This window comes from Syzygium oleosum, unplaced genomic scaffold (genome assembly GCF_021117445.2).
Source record: "Syzygium oleosum isolate NSW1041296 unplaced genomic scaffold, Sole_v2.1 Sole_v2.04, whole genome shotgun sequence".
In the NCBI taxonomy this organism is placed as follows: domain Eukaryota; kingdom Viridiplantae; phylum Streptophyta; class Magnoliopsida; order Myrtales; family Myrtaceae; genus Syzygium; species Syzygium oleosum.
Window position 1 is genome coordinate 12,702,438 of NW_026607488.1, and position 18,254 is coordinate 12,720,691.

Here is an 18,254-nt window from a genome sequence, read left to right on the forward strand (position 1 = left end):
TTATAGAGAGAAGTTATAAAGAGAGCGGCTCATGTATATAGGGTGGAATGGCGCATCACATTTAGCACAAGTGGCGACCAAAGTTTCTAAGCATATATTTGAAGGACACCTGTGAGGTGACAGGTTGCATAGATAATCTAATGAAGCTTCAGATTCAAGAAGTTCAAGACCATCCTCCTCCAGTTCATCTTGATTTGTCCCGTTTCCATTCGACAGAGTCCCAGACAGCATAGTGCTTATCATCCTTCGACCCATAAAGGCACCAATTCTGACAGATCCATAATCTGCACCTCCGATACTGCCAATTGAAAAGACCAATTTATCCAAAGCTAGAACATAATAGAGACCTAAGCAAAACTCGCACACGCTACAGACAACCATAAGCACCGATTGAGGGTGAAATGGTGTCCATGGTGCCTCAAAAGAAAGGGCCACGACCATAGTAGAAAGGTTGTGAGCCACAGGAAAAAGTGTCTCCAGGGAAAGCGAAGGACCTAATCACAGTCATAGAGAGGCACCCCTTCAAGAAGCTATGAAATAAGTGTTTGTGCAAGAAGGGAAAATGTACACATATTTCTCAAGTTCACCATTACATTTTTCAGGGATAAAAGATTCTAAAATGAAACTGAAAATGGGATTATAGAGGTTTTCCTTCTGTTGTTTGGGGGGTGGGGGTAATTAGCTTGAGAAGGCACGATTTAAATGCAAAATTCAATCCTGATCTAATGAGGAAAAGGTAAAAACACTTGGAGAAGAAACAAACTAGGCTTGAAATAATCTGAGCCAGTGATAAGAAAGCAGATCTTCTGTCAAAACCCACAATTATGAACAGAATTAAAAGACACACAACTGGCGGCTTGGCCAAAAAACAGTACATGCTTGCATCAAGCAAGGTGGCTGAGAGTGATAAACCAGAATCAGAGAATCAAAACAACCACACAACTTATACCTGTGACGAATTCCTGAATCAATTCCCCAGAATCGGACATGACTGGGAATTTCTACAAGTCCAATCACCTCAGCAGGCTGCACAGCACAATTCTCACATCACTTTTCATTCAACAAGCTCGGAAGATCTTTTAATCAAGCCTGAAAATCTTACCTAGCAGACCATGGCAAGAAGGTTGTTTGCTTCCCCACAAGCAGAAGTCATCTGGTCCATTACACCGCACGGAGCTCCAACAATGTGGTTCTCTACCTATTGCATATGTTTTTCCAAAATTACAAGCGGAACCAAAAGATATAGAAATAATGACTCAACTGAAAATCAAGAAATTGAATAACAAATTAATTGGAAGATTGTTCTGTGAGTCACACCTTCTGGCAAAGCAAAGCAAGATCCCGCGGGCTAATGTTTAAACCCTGCCATGTTTTAGAAGATCATTAAATACATTAACTCATACAAAATTCAACATGAAATATGGTCAACACCCCTTGTTATATGTGTAGTTCTGGAAAAGCAGAACGGTGATGTCCCAGATTGTGCAAACCTATCTTGCCTTCTTTATTGATTCTCTCTCCCTCTCTCCTCGTAATCCTAAAATATTTTCAATGTAATTCTGCTCCATCACTATCAGATGTCAGTAAGATCCAATTATTCAAGTATTCTCCCAATGTTTTCTACCATGTCTCCTTGAATAGTCCCTTATCCTTTCATCCTCATATAGTTTTGTTTAAAAACAATCGTATCTTTCCTTGTCCTTTTATCCTCAAGTAATATTCCAACAGAATATATAACATACTTCTTAACTATCAACAATTGCCTGTAAGCTGGACCCTTCACGTAAATAAGAAGACATGGACATAACAACATTATACAAACAAGAGGAGGCAGAAAAACAAGCATAGTTCAACAGGAAAGTATCGGGATTCAAACATGTGACCTGTGACTCTATTACCATATAAGACATACCATTTTTCCCAAGAATAATCTATTAAATGGAAGAGACTACGTGTGTAAAGGCCTGCTATAAACCCCTAGGTAAGAAATGTGGAACTCTTCACCAAACTGTTATGTGCAAACACGGGTACTTCAAAGAAATTTTTACGAGTTGTTTTCATCCATATTTTCATCCAAGATCCGAGAGGTCCTGGATATGGTTCCTCTACTCCCTTTACCTATCCTAAGGGGAAAAAAGTTCCTCATCCTAATGAGATGCAGTCATAATTATCATCCATCGAGAAAACATAAAAACATCAACATTTTAAGTGTAATCATAGATGAGATGTTGACTAAAGAAATTTGCCATGAGCAGCAGCTATAGCAGACATGCTAGTAACCTCAATAGAGGTATATGAAGATACATCTTTGCCCTCTGGAACAGCAGAGGAAACCTGAAAGTGAAAAATTCTAATAATCGGTATCTGGATAGAGAAATCAGCATTGTGAAAGAATATCATACTTAATAGATGATAAAATTTCTAACGAAAAGCAACATCATAATCATAAATCCCCAGGAAAATGAGGGAAACAAGACAAATTTACCACAATAATGGCTCTAATAACAATCTGAACAAACAGTTGACACGTGCCAGGTACGCAATACCAAGATAGTCGAGAACAGTTGAAAGGTAGTAAAAGTCTACAGTAGTCTAGACAGCGTAGCAGGGGATGCATGTAAATCTGACGCATGCCCTTGCAAATGTACAATTCTTAGAGTCAAAACTATTTGCAACCAGACAGTGTGTAATAGCCGATATCACAGTAGACTCTGTACTTCTTTAGTAAAAGGTAAGTATCCATGCTACACCAATGAAATGCTTTTGGGCGTTGAGTATTAGAAAAAAGAACTTCCAAACAAGGAAAGTTCACAAGAAATTTTACAACAACCATAACGGACAATAAATCATGTCCAGAACCATAAGCTGATTCCAACCAACTAATACGAGGAATAAAAAGGAGTTAGCTATGCTGAATTAATAAGAAAAAGGACATGAACAAATAAAGAGTAGAAGAAAGAAAAATAGCTGAGAAAACACTCAAACGGTCAAGCAACCATATGTGACTAAATATATCTTGAACAGATGTGGTTCCTTACAAGCAAGCTGATACTGTCCTTAAAGCATACACCCACCTCTGTCATTAGAACAAGAATAGTCCCTGCAACATAAGCTGCCCACCTGAAATTGGAATTTATGTAAGTACATTGCAGGTTAACACCCAAAACGAAAGAAGATGAAAAAGAAGAAGAGATCAGATGGGACCTAAGCTCACTTTTGGGATGGATCACAGGCAAAGAACTCCTTTGCCTTCTCATATGAAATTGGTTTCCCGCCATCCATAAAGTCGGACAAATCCATGTCAAAAGTTGGTCCACGGTTGCTTAATTCTGATCCATATGATACCTAAGATGAGCATTTTCAAAAGAAGAAGAATAAATCAGGTACTTCCTAAATACAATAACACTTACTTAAAGAGTTGTTCGATTCAAAATTATAGACAAATTCCTGAAAGGCTAAGACTTGTTCTGTTCAGAATTAGAGATAAGTCCCAAAACGCTAACAATTGTCCTACATAAGAAAAATCCAAGATAAGTCTCCTTCAGGTCCTCAGATAAAAGGTAAAGATACATGTTAAACTGCGAGTAGAATTTGAAAGAACGTATTTATTGTCAACTGGAAACCCACAATAAAGAACAGGAGTTGGTCCTTGTCCTCTGGCTTGTTGGTGAGCCAGAGCATGTTTCGATAGTCTGCCTGCTTGGATGATTCCTCTGAACAGCAACATGACAGGCTTCTCGAATAGGCATCTGAATGCAGGAGGTGCTGAAGCATGTTATTGGACTAAATAACATATAGATACCTCACGCTAGTCGACTGTAGTGGTAAACCTTGCAGGAGTTGGGAAAAAGTCTCATAAAACATGACATACAGAATTTTGGAAGTTTGTGAAATTCGACCCAAGAGATATATAATTTCTAATGGAGTTGATTAATAGAGAAAAGGTTAGCAACTCAAAGTAATACTTCTCAAACTACGAGAGACCTGTTTTAGCGAATGGCAGAATGGCCACGATTATGAGAATGCAAATGGGAGTGTCAAAGAAAAAAGAAAAGGTGAGAAAAGAAAAGGATACAAATACATCCAAGTTCACCCATGCCTAGCCAAAATAAAAAAGTTCCCCAGCAAGCCACATATAGATGGCATGCGATAAAAACCCATGACAAAGCAACCAACTTGGAGCACGACCAACTATTCATGCCGTGACAAGCTTTAACTGGTGAATGTGAAATTACAAGTGAGAGTGCTTCAAGTTCTAGGTGAAAAATAGAGTGGCACCGGTAGGTAAACATGTCAACAGGAGACGGAGAAATTGTAACTGAACAGAAGGAAAACGTGTTCTGGGCATAGAGAACATAAAAGTGACAAGGCTTAAACAATGAAATGCATACGCACACGAGCTTAGAAACACAGTCACTTTTGATACAAATTACAGGTATAGTTTGACAAAACTACACTATACTGAAAGCCAGTGAAAACAGAAGAAAAGAAGACAACAGTAAAAGGATCAATGCAATTGTATTTGACGCATGTCTGCTCAATTGAACCTAAGAAAATGAAAGTCCAAGCATTCAAACAAAGGAACTTCGGCAAAGGGATGCCTTCCATAACTCTCCCTATGGTGATGAAAGGGGGTATGTCCTGAAAAGGCAAGGCAAAGCAGAAAACACTAGCAGTATGGAAAGCAAATGCATGGGACATCAAGATATTTACAAGGCCAAGCAGATAAGCAACACCCAAATGCTTTCTTGCATAAACTAGCACCTCACCATCCCACCTTTTATCGCTTCTTCACTACACAAAATGTTATTCATCCAATCTGATAATCTGCAATTCATTCACAATATAGCCTCTCCCTCTATAAAACAATTATAATTCCGTTGGAAATCCTTTTAACAATTATGAAAGATCAGGAAGTCCTACCCCAATTGGAACCCTTTTAACAATTATGTATCATCACGAAATCTACACCTAATTGACATTTTCTCCATGGGGCTCATCCGCAACGTCCTTCTAAGATTGAAACAAGCAAGAGGGAAAGAAAAAAAAAGGGTAAAGTAAAATTATTGAAGCAATTCAAGTATATGCACTTGCAACTGGCGAGAACTGAACATTCATGAATATCCAAGCACCAGCCACATTGAAAGCCAATTGATAGTTGTCATCTAAGCACAATTATTCTGAATAATCGAAGAGAACTTCAGCATCCATCAATTTAGATCATCTATTGTCTATCTATCATTAATGTCCAAATTGCCATGACAGATCTGGAAGTAGTTTTACAATAAGGTAAGATCATATGTAATGTGAAAAAAAAATCAAGTCAGAAATAGAATGTTACTGAAATAAAGGAAGGCAACAAAGACCAATGCTCTCTTTCCAGCAAGATTCTGCTAACCCAATTGACTGAAACCATTGTTGGATCGTAAAAAGTAGTAAACAGAGGACTTTCTAACCTGCAACACAAGGCTTCCTGGATAGTCAGCAATTCCACCCATTACATCTAACCTTCCAGGTGCTCGTGACAAATATTTCTTCCTGTTTAATTATTGTGAAAACAGTCAAATCAAAATTACAACATTTGCCACCAAGTCCCATACGGAAGCACCAACCCACTCCACATATACAGTAGAAGCAAGAAAAATGTTAAAAAAAATGGCCACGATCAGTTTACAGCTCCCCTCACTACACAAAAATGCAACTAAACGACACTTACAAATTACTGAAACAAAAAAGGGACACTTTGCAGAGTATCTCTCACCGACTTTTGCCAAAAATCAGAAGTCAGAAGGATTCATTACTTTTGCCCCAATGGGAACCCTTTTTGAAAGAACTAATACACAAACATTTACCTCCCACATCCCACTCATGAAATTTCCAAATAAATCCAACAGGCGTTTGATCCATCAAACTGGAAGAGGAATAAAAATGTAGAAACTAATCCAAATAAGATAATCAGACCTCCCAATTAAAGAGTCCGGCAGCTGCTTTACGCTCCCGCATCTGCCTCATCTCAGGATCCCTTCCAGCTTCACTCACAATTTCTGACAAACTCTTCAAGAAACTCACTGTATCAGAAAGCTCATGAAGATCTCCATGAAGAATTTCAAAATCATAAGGGCATCTACAAAAGGTAGAAAAATCGTGTCAACAACTGCCAACTAAGTCCAGAATTGATCGAGCATATGGCAAATGGTGAAACTAACTCACAAAGTCATTTGGGAACTTTTCTCACTCATTCCAACTTTTGGTGATTCAGCGCTAAGGCCCAGTTCATTTTCAGCGTTTGCCTACCAATCTGGTATGCATAGGTCTCTTCCAGGCATTCTTTGCAGCTGATGCCCAAGAACTATTGCGTCGCGCAGTCTACTTGCCCCACTAAACTACATTTTGTCAGCAAGAGGAACAAGATTAATACAGTGCTAGGGAAGAATAACCTAGGGTTAAGAAATAACAGTTCAATTATGATTACTTTATCTGATCCGTAATTTCTCGCAGCGGCTGTCTCCTGCAATATGTAAGCTGCTACCTGGAATTTTGCATCACAGAACATCGGGAACCAATTCAATTAGATGAACCTCACCGGCATGCAGCTGGAACAGATTAAAATGCTCAAAAAGCATCATTGCATTGAGCATTATACAATGCAGATGTGCTCTTTTAGCTCGATGCATGATGGAAGCCACAAAAAGATGGAAGAAATACAAATGCTTTGATGCAGCTAACAAGTTGATATGTGTTCAAACAAATGACTGGTTTTACCAAACTTTGGTGGATAGGGGTGTTGCATTTATCCACAACTAAAATAAGAGTCCTAAAAATATGAGGATTCTTCTTTTGGTTCAATTAATAGTCTTATCATTTAGGATTTGAGAACTATTAGGATATTATTATATTTCCTGTTTTCATCATGAGTGGAATTTAACGTTTCTTGTATAGATATTTCAACTAGGAGAAAGGCTCTTTCAGAAGAGTCTAATGTAGACTGGCACTTTTTTCTATCAATGGAGTTTATGAAGATCATTAGCAAGTTTTGCTTTGAATTGATGCAATTCTTCTCTTCACTGTGATGCTTAAGAAACCCTAAGTGTGAAGCTTTACAGGTTTAGGTATGATGCCTAAAGAGATTTACATGTTTTGAGTGGTCGTTCCGTGTGAATTCCGTTCAAGTTCCCTACAAAGATGTATTGTCCTACTATAGTCTCATAAGTTGTAGAAGTGTTACCTGGCCACCATTAATGCCACCTTCATAGCATGGTTTAAGACTGATCGCTTGTTCAAGGTAAGGTTTCCAATGGCCAGTGAGTAAGTCCCTCCTAATCATCTCTACTCCAGCTTGATAGTACTGCAGAAATCAATGCAAAAAGTTAAAATAAACACAGCACTCCCACTCCACATAAATATACATATACAGAGAAGCAGCGAGAAGTACCTTCAGCATATTCCTCAAGAATGGTTCTTCATTGAAGTAATCACGCCGCGCAAATACAAATGGACGCTTGTATGCTGAAGACTCACTGACTGAAATAAGATAACTAAGAGACGCAAAATAATGTACTTCAGATGTCGCTGCGAGTTCCTTACTCACCAAGCATACAATTAGAGGCTGCAATGAGATCAGGTGTGTATGCATCTTCAGCAAGCTTTACAAAGTTCGGTGGAAGGTTTTCGCTCTCAGATGCACCACAAACCCAAATCAAATATCATATCAGTCGTAAGAAGGTGAACTAGGGCCATAATGTAAGTGGCTTTTGCATAACGTGGGCTCTAAAGGACACGCAACGGAACATACCAAGCACAATCAACCGGGAGGCAAGTACTTTTCCTCCAACTCCAGCCTGATGGTTGCAGGCAAGGCAGATTTTGACACAAATGAATAAGAGAGCAATAGTTCAGGAAACAAACAATGCTGCTGGTACAAGTAAAAATTCCTAACTGAACATAAGTGACATATCAGCATGGTCCAAAGCACAGATTGCTAATATATTCTCACTGTTATATATGAACACATAATGCAGTATATGTAAAATCATCAGTGAAAAGATAATAAGAAGATCACATGAAACCTCAAGTTGGAAGTACTGTTGTCACGTAGTTGAAGAAACAGACCAGCTACACCCCTCTAATCTAAAGAAATTTTTTAGTTTCCAATTATTGTATCTTTGTCTTCTTAAAGCAACCCAATTATTGTGTACAAAACTATCAACCACTCAAACTAAACTCGCCTGTCCGCCAAAATGGAGGATAGCTAGCTTCGCATCATCCCAATTCCAAGTTCCTTCCTAACCTACATCGAGATACTGCATTATACACAATATTGGACTACAAAGGATGTCAATTTGAGTTTTGCCGATCAAACCTCCTTACGGGATATGTGCAACCTTCTAACAACCAACGGTACATCTATAACGTTGAGGAAAGTGGGCACTGTAAAAAAATGGCACGTGAAATTCACAATGCGGATAATGTCCAGCTGTAACTGAGATAAATAAATATAAACACCCATCACTATGACTAATCAATTTAATAACTTACTTGGCAATATCCTGGGAGCCGGATTAAGAATGCCCAATGTGAATAGTCTTCTGCTATCTGTACCAAGTCATAATTTAGTGAAGATCAAAATTTCAAGTTCCGGAATTAAATTATCTCACTATCTCAGATGTCCAAAGGGGGAAAATTAAACTTGGTCAAGAAAAGTTGAGCAACCATGAGTGTCACCTTCAGTTTCATATTATTAGGGCCTTCTAACTGAAGAACGGAAAACCACAAAGGACTATATAGTCCACATTGAGTACACTTTGTTTTTCAACTTGGTAAGATAGCGTTATCATTGTTAGTAAAAGGTTATGGTGTATGAATATTGTTTCAGCAAGAGGAGGAGGAGGAAGAGGGTTTCCCAAAAACGAAAGGGTCAATCAAGGATTTACAGAAAAGACAAGTTTAAAGCAAAAAATCTGATCGTACACGCATAACATTGGTAATTCCTGATAAGCAAAAAAGAGGTGCTGAGAAACATTTGTAATATCATAAACACCTGCCAAACTATCTTACGATGATGATTTCCCGCAGCCATTACGTATTCCGCATAGATGAAGTCCCAACTGCGCAGATCCCATCAGATAAAAGATCAAATGACATCCAGATCAAAAATCCATATTTTTATTTATTTATTTATAAATTAGCATATTTAGACATGTAGAACCAAATTTCACAGGAAAACTGTGTAAATTACAGAAATAAGCCAATCATCTCTGATAAATAAGCATTTAATTTTCCAGAAAGTCCTTACTAATTTGAAGTGACCTCAAACCTATTAAGATTAGCCAGTAGCTGAAAGAGATGAGCATGCCCCCAAAATAGAAAGAGAAAAGAACCAAAATGTGAAAACTTTAAAACCGATTACAGATGGATGCTCACGAAAGGAACTGAAATCCAAGGTACAGAAGGCGGCATTCGCGGATACCTGAAGTGGGCGACACAAACAGAGCGAATTCCAGCATCTGCTGCAGCACAGCGTGCGACTGGAACAACATCTGAAACCTGTTCATTAGCAAAAATATCATCATTACTACTGTTCCATTTTACATACAAAATCCTATCTTTAGAGAAAACAAGCAGTCCAAGAGCAGTCAACATCTCAAGCTGTAGCAATCGGTAGAGAGATCAGAGATTGAATTCACACTCAAGGATAGATGAAGCCGACGCAGGTGACATAGTACGCGAACACGAGGCGGGTCCGGGATGACGACACCCCATTGGTCTCCGGCGGCTCCAGCCTCAGGAAAGGAACTCAACATCCACAGTGGAAGTAGAAAGCAAGTTCGTTTATACGTAAGCATATAATCTTTTGTATCTTGAAGGCGCCTCGTCACCATCTTGGCAATTCTCCAGTGATCCATACCTAAATTACACTGACCCCAACATTCTCACAGCAAAAATAATATCAGGTGGAATGCAAACCTGTGCATACATCGGACAGCAGAAACATATAGGATGTTATTCGTCTGTTCCTTTTTAAATCGTTTTTCAAGTATTGGTTCAAATTGAACTTGATGAACAATCTTTCACCCGAAATCTCTTTGCTCTCTCTTCGCCCTCTCGCTTGCAAAAACGCTTCTTTGGTCAGCTAGGGATGCTGGGGAAGAAGATGCGGAGAGATGGGTCTCGAGTCTTGACGACGGAGGAGGGAGAGAGAGACGGAAGGAGAATGAAGGGGAAGCGACCAAAGAGGAAGGTCGCGATCACAGAGAGAGAAAGAGAGATAGAGACGAGGAGAAGGAAGGAAGGTGGGAAGGTGGTGACAGGGAGTCGATGAGTGTCAGCCGCAAAGATCAGATGCGCGTCAACCAACATGGATTGAAACTTTTTGTCATATACTCAGGAGAGAACTCGGTCTTGGATGGGAGTGGAGCGCACTCTCGGACCACGTCAGTGGCTTTTGGACTGTTCGTTCATCCCGCGATTCTCTTTTTGGTATTTAGAACAAAATTTTCGGTTGATAGGAGAGTCTCTAAACAAGACGTTTACTTATATGCGCAAGGCTACGCCGTGGACAGCACCAACAGCTGGTGCTTCCTTTAAGCTTTTTGAGGGTGGGGACCAACAACAAATCATTGTCGAATGGGAAATGCCTTCATCGTCACTTTTTGCTCGCATACAAGTAAACGGCTCGTCCGGCCCCTGCAACAACATTGCCTTTTAATTTTAGACGCAAATTAAGAAAGAAGGTCGAGAAAATGTAAATTACCAAGACTTGATTTTATTCTTTAGCGTATATATATATAAACACTCCTATGTGGACACCATCGTCAATCGGGCATCCATCGATGGCCTCGTGGACGGCGTCTCCGAATTTCGCCCGATTCCCACGCCAACACGCCATGGCCTCCATCAACACTTGGTTTATCTTCTCCCTCCACCTTAAACGGATGAATAGGCATAATCTAGATTAACTTTTTCTTTCTTAATAACCTGGACACGACTAGATTAAACTTCGTTTCAAAATTGGGAATCTTTCCTAAATAAAGGGATGATATTTAATAATTTGTAATAATCGCGAGGGATGATTTTGTACATACCTTAATTTTCATGATAAACCGTTTTGCCCGCGTGTAATGCACCGAATACACAGCTCGATCGATCGACGGGTTGTTATGCATGGGTTGGGTCCCTCTCATCCCCACCTACGTTGCGCACCCAAACAAGTCACGGCTCTACTTATAGTATAACTAGGAGTTCTAAGGTTAAACGATGCTCAAAGTGCAGTGTGTGCGTATGCACACGATGCATATAACGAACGCATAAATCTATATAAAAGACAATGATATGCACTCTCTCGTATTAGCTAATACATAATTCTATCATATAAGAAGACTCTCTCTCTCTCTCTCTGCGCTTGCTATGGATGCAGATTGGAATTTTTTTTTTGGGCGAAATTGGGCAATACTCCTCCTCCTCCTCTTTGTATGCTTCGTCTTCTTGGTGGTGCTCGTCAAATTATTTAACCCATCAGCCTTGACGGTTAACTGCTGCGGCATAAGCCTCAACTTGCGTCGACTAAATAGTAGTCTGTTTGGAAAATTCTATTTTCAGTGGAAACTCTGTTGAGAAGATTCGCGCAAGAAGAGAGAAGAATAGAGGACATGCAAAAAATCTGGCCCTTACTATTTGATTTTGAGGGTGGGGATCATCCTCTGCATTTTACAAGTGTATATTACTTACTGTTTAAGAAAAATAAAGGAAATTATAATGAAAATATTTTCTAAGAATGTCATATTTTTCGCGTAACGAACGGAAAATACACTTAATCATACGTGGAAAAAACTCTCGGCAATCAATACCGATGGAAGTATTTATCATGAAAATATTAAGAAAACAGTTAAGGATTTTGTGTTAAAAAATTTCATAAGAATTTCCTTTATATGATTTAATGGTCATTTAATTATATAAGATGCTTAATAAACTCAACACTTTTTATCTCGTGCAACTCAAGAGCAACCGGCGTGCAACTCGCGTGCATTGTGTAGTATTGTCCTTTTATGGCTACATTTCAATCGTATCGACTCCTTCATTTTAGATTCATCCAGTTATGCTTGCACCCATACTTATGTTGTATTTCATCCGCTTCGGAAAGTTCAAAGGATGGCTGTTTTCGAACGCTCTTTTTCAGCTAAATGTCCAAACTGGGTTGCATGTCTGTTTGATGCAATGTATAGAGGTAGAGCTTCGGACGACGTGCTGCTATCATTTCTCGTTGGGCTCTCTGGATTCTGGGATTGTCTGCGCATGCAATGTGATTTGCATATCCGTTGCACATGATTTGCACGCCCGTTACATGTGAGTTGCACGAGATAACAAATATTGAGTTTATTAAGGATCTTCTATAATTAAATGAGCATTAAACTATATATATATATATATAAAGGAAATTCTTATGAATTTTTCTAACACAAAATCCTTAACAGTTTTCTTAATATTTTCATGATAAAATACTTCCATTAGTATTTATTGCCGAGAGTTTTGTCCACATATGGTTAAGTATATTCTTCGTTCGTTTCGCGAAAAATGTGACATTTCTCTAAAATGTTTTCATTATAATTTCCATTATTTTTCTTAAACAATAAGTAATATACACTTATAAAATGTAGAGGATGAGCCCCACTGTGACATCCCCGGATTTGGGCATAGGAATAACCGAGGGTCGACCTTAGACCGCTAGTACTCGGGTGAGGATCGGTTGTAAAATTTATTGTCAAGTTATGATGAGTAAGCTATGAACGAGCCATGTACCGGGCCATAGGCCTAAAGGTTTGGCTACGGGCCGGCCATCGTGCCTGCTGCATTGGCTAGGCGGTCAGGCTTTGTACCATGTCATGACCGGCCACCGTGCCCATGTGCTCAGTCACGGACGAGCCACGCGCTCGGCCGTGTGCCTGGCACCGTGCCCGACCCTTGCACCCTTCAGATTCGGCCCCGACCTAGTCCCGTGCCGATGAAAATTGCCCGTGAGTCATGTGTTGTGCCTATGCATGAATTAATAGTTACACTTGAACCATGAACCAACCTTGGGAGTGTTCCATTCGGTTTTGTGCCGGCGCGCCGCTCGTGCAGCCCGGCACGTTGCTTGTACAACCAGGCACAGCGCCTGTGAAAGCCGGCCAGGCGCTCGGCCACGCACGGGCAAATTGCCCGGTCAAGCCCGGCCAGTCAGGCCATGCGCCAGGCCACCCGAGAAGCAAGATTTTGCCCAGTTTTCGTCTAAACACTTCCTTAACCTTATTTGATCATTTTTAGATGGTTTTATACATCTAACCTTGGTTCATTTGAGTTTATTAAGTATTTTATTTTATAGAGAAACCTCGGAAAGTGATTAATCTAAGTATGATGCGGGGTTCGTTTTAGGCGTTATTTGCATGTTTTTGCGAGAGCCTCTTGATCCAAGTGATTTGGGACAGAAACAAGCACTTAGAAGTTCTGATTGTGAGCTCACGTTGGCTTCAAGGAAGAGCCTAGAAGTCTTCGACCAAGTCCAAGCTTATCTTCTTCATTATTACCTTCATTTAATGCTTGACATAGGTGTCCCCTTTGCATTTAATTTTCTAACTAGCATTTATGAGACTATTTATGAAGCCCTTGAGTCACCAGTGCACCAATTATTTGACCCAAAGTGAGAGAGCTTCGGCCAAGGAGAGAACCGAAGGAGAGAGAGAGAGAGAGAATTAATTCTCATAATCATGAATTTTGGCCTATGCTCTTAATGAACTAATGAGGTCATGGCTTACCTCATACCCCAATGACATATGCGCTTACATCAATAAACCCCAAGCCATTGCCCTATAAATAGAGGACATTATGAGAGAATTGCCACACTTTTCACATACATAGCCGGCCACTCACGCCCAAGAGAGAGAGAGAGAGAGAGAGAGAGAGAGAGAGTCGGCCACCTTAAGTCGCCCGAGACCCCCAAGGCCGCCGTCCCCACCGTCCATTCTCCACTCTCTAGTTCTTGTTTTATTTAGTAGTAAGTGAATTCCCTAATACCGGAAAATGACATTGAGATACGTTATATCATGAGCGTTCCACTGTTTCTCGGTTCTTGGTGTTTCAATGTTGCATTTTTTTCCCCGCACCCGTACGTGGCTTGGTATCGCCTAGCCAACGGGGACTGGGTTAGACCCCTTCGTGGGTTTAGCGGTCCCTTTGATGGCACGGGCGGGTCGGCTCCGGGATCGGCCACGGCTGGGGCGTGAGGACGGCCGTGCGGATGAGGCCGAGGAGGAGCGAGCGAGAAGTGAGGAGCGAACGAGAGCGAGAAGCTAGTAGCCGTAAAGAAGCTAGGGACCCAAGCCAAATTTTGTTGTTTATATGGCTTGTACTCGGAGGTGCCTTTGAAATAGGCATGTGAAAAATCTAGTGTGCGGCTTGCTTGGCCCGAGATAGGGCATGTAAAATAAGCACGAGTCCATCATGTAAATACAATGTGCACCGTTTGCTTTAATTGCTTGGATTTGTCTCGTTTATTTTGCTTCCGCTTGCGTTTCAATTTAAAATCAACGGGACGTTTTAACAATTGTCTATGCTTCACGGGCTCGTTCCAGTCATGGTCGGTCAACAAGCATCGACCGTGAGTGGTTTGGGACGTGACATCGTTGTTTTGGTATCAGAGCAGGTTTTCCCTCCAGTAGGCGCAGTTCGGAACAACTTGTGCTCAGACAGTCCAATGAGGGCGGGGCGTGGCGCCGGGACCAAACGACCTGATCATTGAGCGGCCTTTACGAAGGTGGCGCCGGGGTCATGAATACCTGAACATTGAGCGGCTTCTAACTGAGGTGGCGCCGGGGCTGGAAAGCCTGATCATTGTGCGGCCTCGGGTAAGAAGTGGCGCCCGGGTATATACACCTGATCATTAAGTGGCCTCTAAGGAGGTGGCGCCGGGGTGTAAGGTCTGAACATTGAGCGGCTCTTGGCACGCTTCTAGGATGACTGAGAACGAGAAGTACTGAATTGTGTATCGAACAGGGAAAGCTAGTTCTGAAATCCAAGTAAGACTAATGACCTGGAGTGATAAGATGCGCTGAAGTTGGGATAGTTAGCCAGGAAATACCCCATGCATGAGATTGTGTGTCTGTGCACCTGATTGATTGGTAAGTAGGCCTTTGGTTGTTAAGTTTTTGATTCCTGACATGTTCTTGCGTTGTAGAAAGCCTTAGTAGATTACCACGGTAGTATGAGTGCTCCGGACCCGACTTCGACCTCGAAAGGAAAGTCAAAGCAAGATCCTCGAATAGACGGAATTCTGCAGGCTCTTGCGACCGTAGGACAATTGCTGGGACAACAAGTACAGCAACAAGCACAGCAACGACTGCCTATTGCTAAGAATGCAGCGGCGGCAAATGGAAATGGAAATGGAAATGGTGACCGTACAATGCATGGATTGGTCGAGCAGTTCCTGAAGCTACGACCCCCGAAATTTACTGGAACTGGAGATCCTGAAGAGGCTAAAGCCTGGGTGGATGAACTCCAGAAGGCGTTTGAACTCTTACGATGCTCCGAGGAAGAGAAGGTGACGTTAGCAACATATCAACTCCAGGGTAATGCCAGCTACTGGTGGAAAGCAACCAAGGAGATGGTGTTTCCCGGAGATGCTATGGTGAACTGGAATGCCTTTGTCGAGGCATTCAACGGGAAATACTTTTCCGAGTGTGCCCGAGACAGAAAGGTGAAGGAATTTCTACACCTCCAGCAGAACACCATGACGGTGGATCAGTATGAGGCAAAGTTCGCTCAGTTATCAAGGTACGCCCCTCGACTTATTGAAGACGCTGTTGACAAGGCGAAACGATTCCGTGATGGCCTCAAACCTGATATTCAAGGTCAGTTGGTGCCATTGAACCTGAAAGATTACAACGAGATATACGAGTGAGCCCAACTGATCAAGAAGGATTTGTTGGAGACAGCAACTCCGGTAAAGCCCTATTACCCTGCTCCTTAGATAAACCAACGCCCGGGTAAAAGACCTTTTTCGAAAGGAAGGCGTCCCTTCATCCCCAACAAGAAGCAGAATTTCTCGAAGACAACTTCTAGTGACGCTTGTCCTCTTTGTGGAAGACAGCATGGCGATACTCCGTGCCCAGTGCGTACGGGAGCTTGCTTTGGGTGTGGTCAGCAAAGCCACATGGTACGAGATTGTCCACAAAGGCGACCAGGAGTGCGACCGCAACCAAGGCCAGTAACAATCGGAGAACAACCTTGTGCTAATAATGGCGATCGCCCTCCAGCTCAAGGACGGATATATGCACTTACCCAAGAAGATGCTGAGAACTCCGACACGATCATTACAGGTATGGTCTTTCTCAATAACCGTGCCGCGTATGCGTTATTTGATACTGGAGCTACACATTCTTTTGTTTCTAAGCAATTCGCACAATTGGCAAAGTTAGAATTGAAGCTGTTAGCGAATGCACTTAGTGTTTCTACTCCGTTGAAAGACGAAATCCAAACCACCCTAGAATGTCAAGGTCGTAAGCTCATCATAGGTGGGCCAGAAGAAAGGATATATTTAGCACTGTTGGCCATGTATGACTTCGATGTGATTATAGGAATGGATTGGCTCAGTAAACAGCGGGCCAAAATAGATTGCTATACCAAGATAATCCAGTTTAGTCCGCCCAATCGTTCTTGTTATACTTTTGTGCGTAATGGAGGAGGACCATCAACTTCTTTGATTTCCGCATTAGAAGTATCTCGACTTTTGGAGAAGGGGTGTTAGGGATAACTAGCCATGGTAGAAGACAAATCAAAAGTGGAAGAGTCAAAACTAGAAGATATCTTGGTAGTACAGGAATTTCCAGATGTCTTTCCAAAAGAATTACCAGGTTTACCTCCAGAACGTGAGATTGAATTTGCTATTGAAGTAGCCCCTGGAACAGAGCCTATTTCAAAAGCTCCATACAGGATGTCCTTAACCGAGCTGAAGGAATTGAAGGTGCAAATGCAAGAATTACTGGACAAGGGATTTATCCGTCCAAGTGCATCACCTTGGGGTGCGCCAATATTGTTCGTGAAGAAGAAAGACGGTTCGTTACGGCTATGCATCGACTATCGGCAACTCAATAGGGTTACTATCAAAAATAAGTATCCACTGCCACGGATCGATGATTTATTTGATCAACTTCAGGGAGCATCAATATTTTCAAAGATCGACCTGAGGTCAGGATATCATCAACTGAGAATCAAGAAGGAAGATATTCCGAAGACGGCGTTCAAAACTCGATATGGCCATTATGAATTCACCGTTATGCCATTCGGTTTGACAAACACTATAGCTGCTTTTATGGACCTGATGAATCGAGTATTCAATCCGTATTTGGATCGTTTTGTCATAGTCTTCATCGACGATATCCTGGTATATTCAAAAAATTCAGTGGAACATGAACAACATTTGAGAATGGTACTTCAGACGCTCCAAGAACATGCACTTTATGCCAAATTCAGTAAGTGCGAATTCTGGTTATCCCGCGTGGTATTTCTAGGCCATGTAATATCTAGTGAAGGAATATCAGTGGATCCGTCCAAGGTGGAAGCCGTGATTAATTGGCCGCGACCAACGATCATAACAGAAATCCGAAGTTTCCTAGGACTGGCAGGCTACTACAGAAGGTTCGTAAAAAAATTCTCTAGCATTGCTATTCCTTTAACGCGATTGCTAAAGAAAGAAACAAAATTTGAATGGACGGACAAGTGCGAACAAAGTTTTCAAGAGTTAAAACAACAGCTGACTACAGCACCTATTTTGACTATACTAAGAGGGCCAGGAGGATTCGAGATTTATAGCGATGCTTCTCACAAGAGACTAGGCTGTGTATTAATGCAATACGGCAAAGTAGTGGCTTACGCGTCGAGACAACTAAGGCCACACGAACTAAATTATCCCACTCATGATTTGGAGCTCGCGGCGATAGTGTTCGCCTTGAAAATATGGCGACACCACTTATATGGAGAAAAATTCGCAATCTACATGGATCATCAGAGTCTGAAATATTTATTTTCCCAGAAGGAGCTGAATATGAGACAAAGGCGATGAATGGAAATTCTCAAGGACTACGACTGCGAGATATTGTACCATCCTGGCAAAGCAAATAAAGTTGCTGATGCTCTGAGTCGAAAATCAGCTATCGCTCATCTTATGGTCAATGAATGGACCTTACTTGAAGTAGCTCGAGATTTACACTTCAAGATTGAAGTAAGGCAAC

The 18,254-nt window shown here is 41.3% G+C and overlaps 1 long non-coding RNA gene across 2 annotated transcripts; it reads right to left on the bottom strand.

Moving 5' to 3' along the window:
- Window positions 1-13: 13 nt before the first annotated feature.
- LOC115679371 (uncharacterized) lies at window positions 14-9,745 on the bottom strand. 2 transcript variants are annotated; one of them, XR_008816366.1, is made up of 13 exons: window positions 9,686-9,745; window positions 9,467-9,543; window positions 9,055-9,104; window positions 7,589-8,592; window positions 7,433-7,506; window positions 7,226-7,345; window positions 6,473-6,529; window positions 6,211-6,383; window positions 5,457-6,124; window positions 1,318-1,362; window positions 1,103-1,198; window positions 950-1,026; window positions 14-298 (listed from the first exon to the last, which is right to left on the bottom strand). It is a non-coding gene; the product is annotated as an uncharacterized LOC115679371 (long non-coding RNA). The 2 variants fall into 2 exon arrangements; XR_008816365.1 differs by having other exon boundaries at window positions 9,038-9,104.
- Window positions 9,746-18,254: the final 8,509 nt, after the last annotated feature.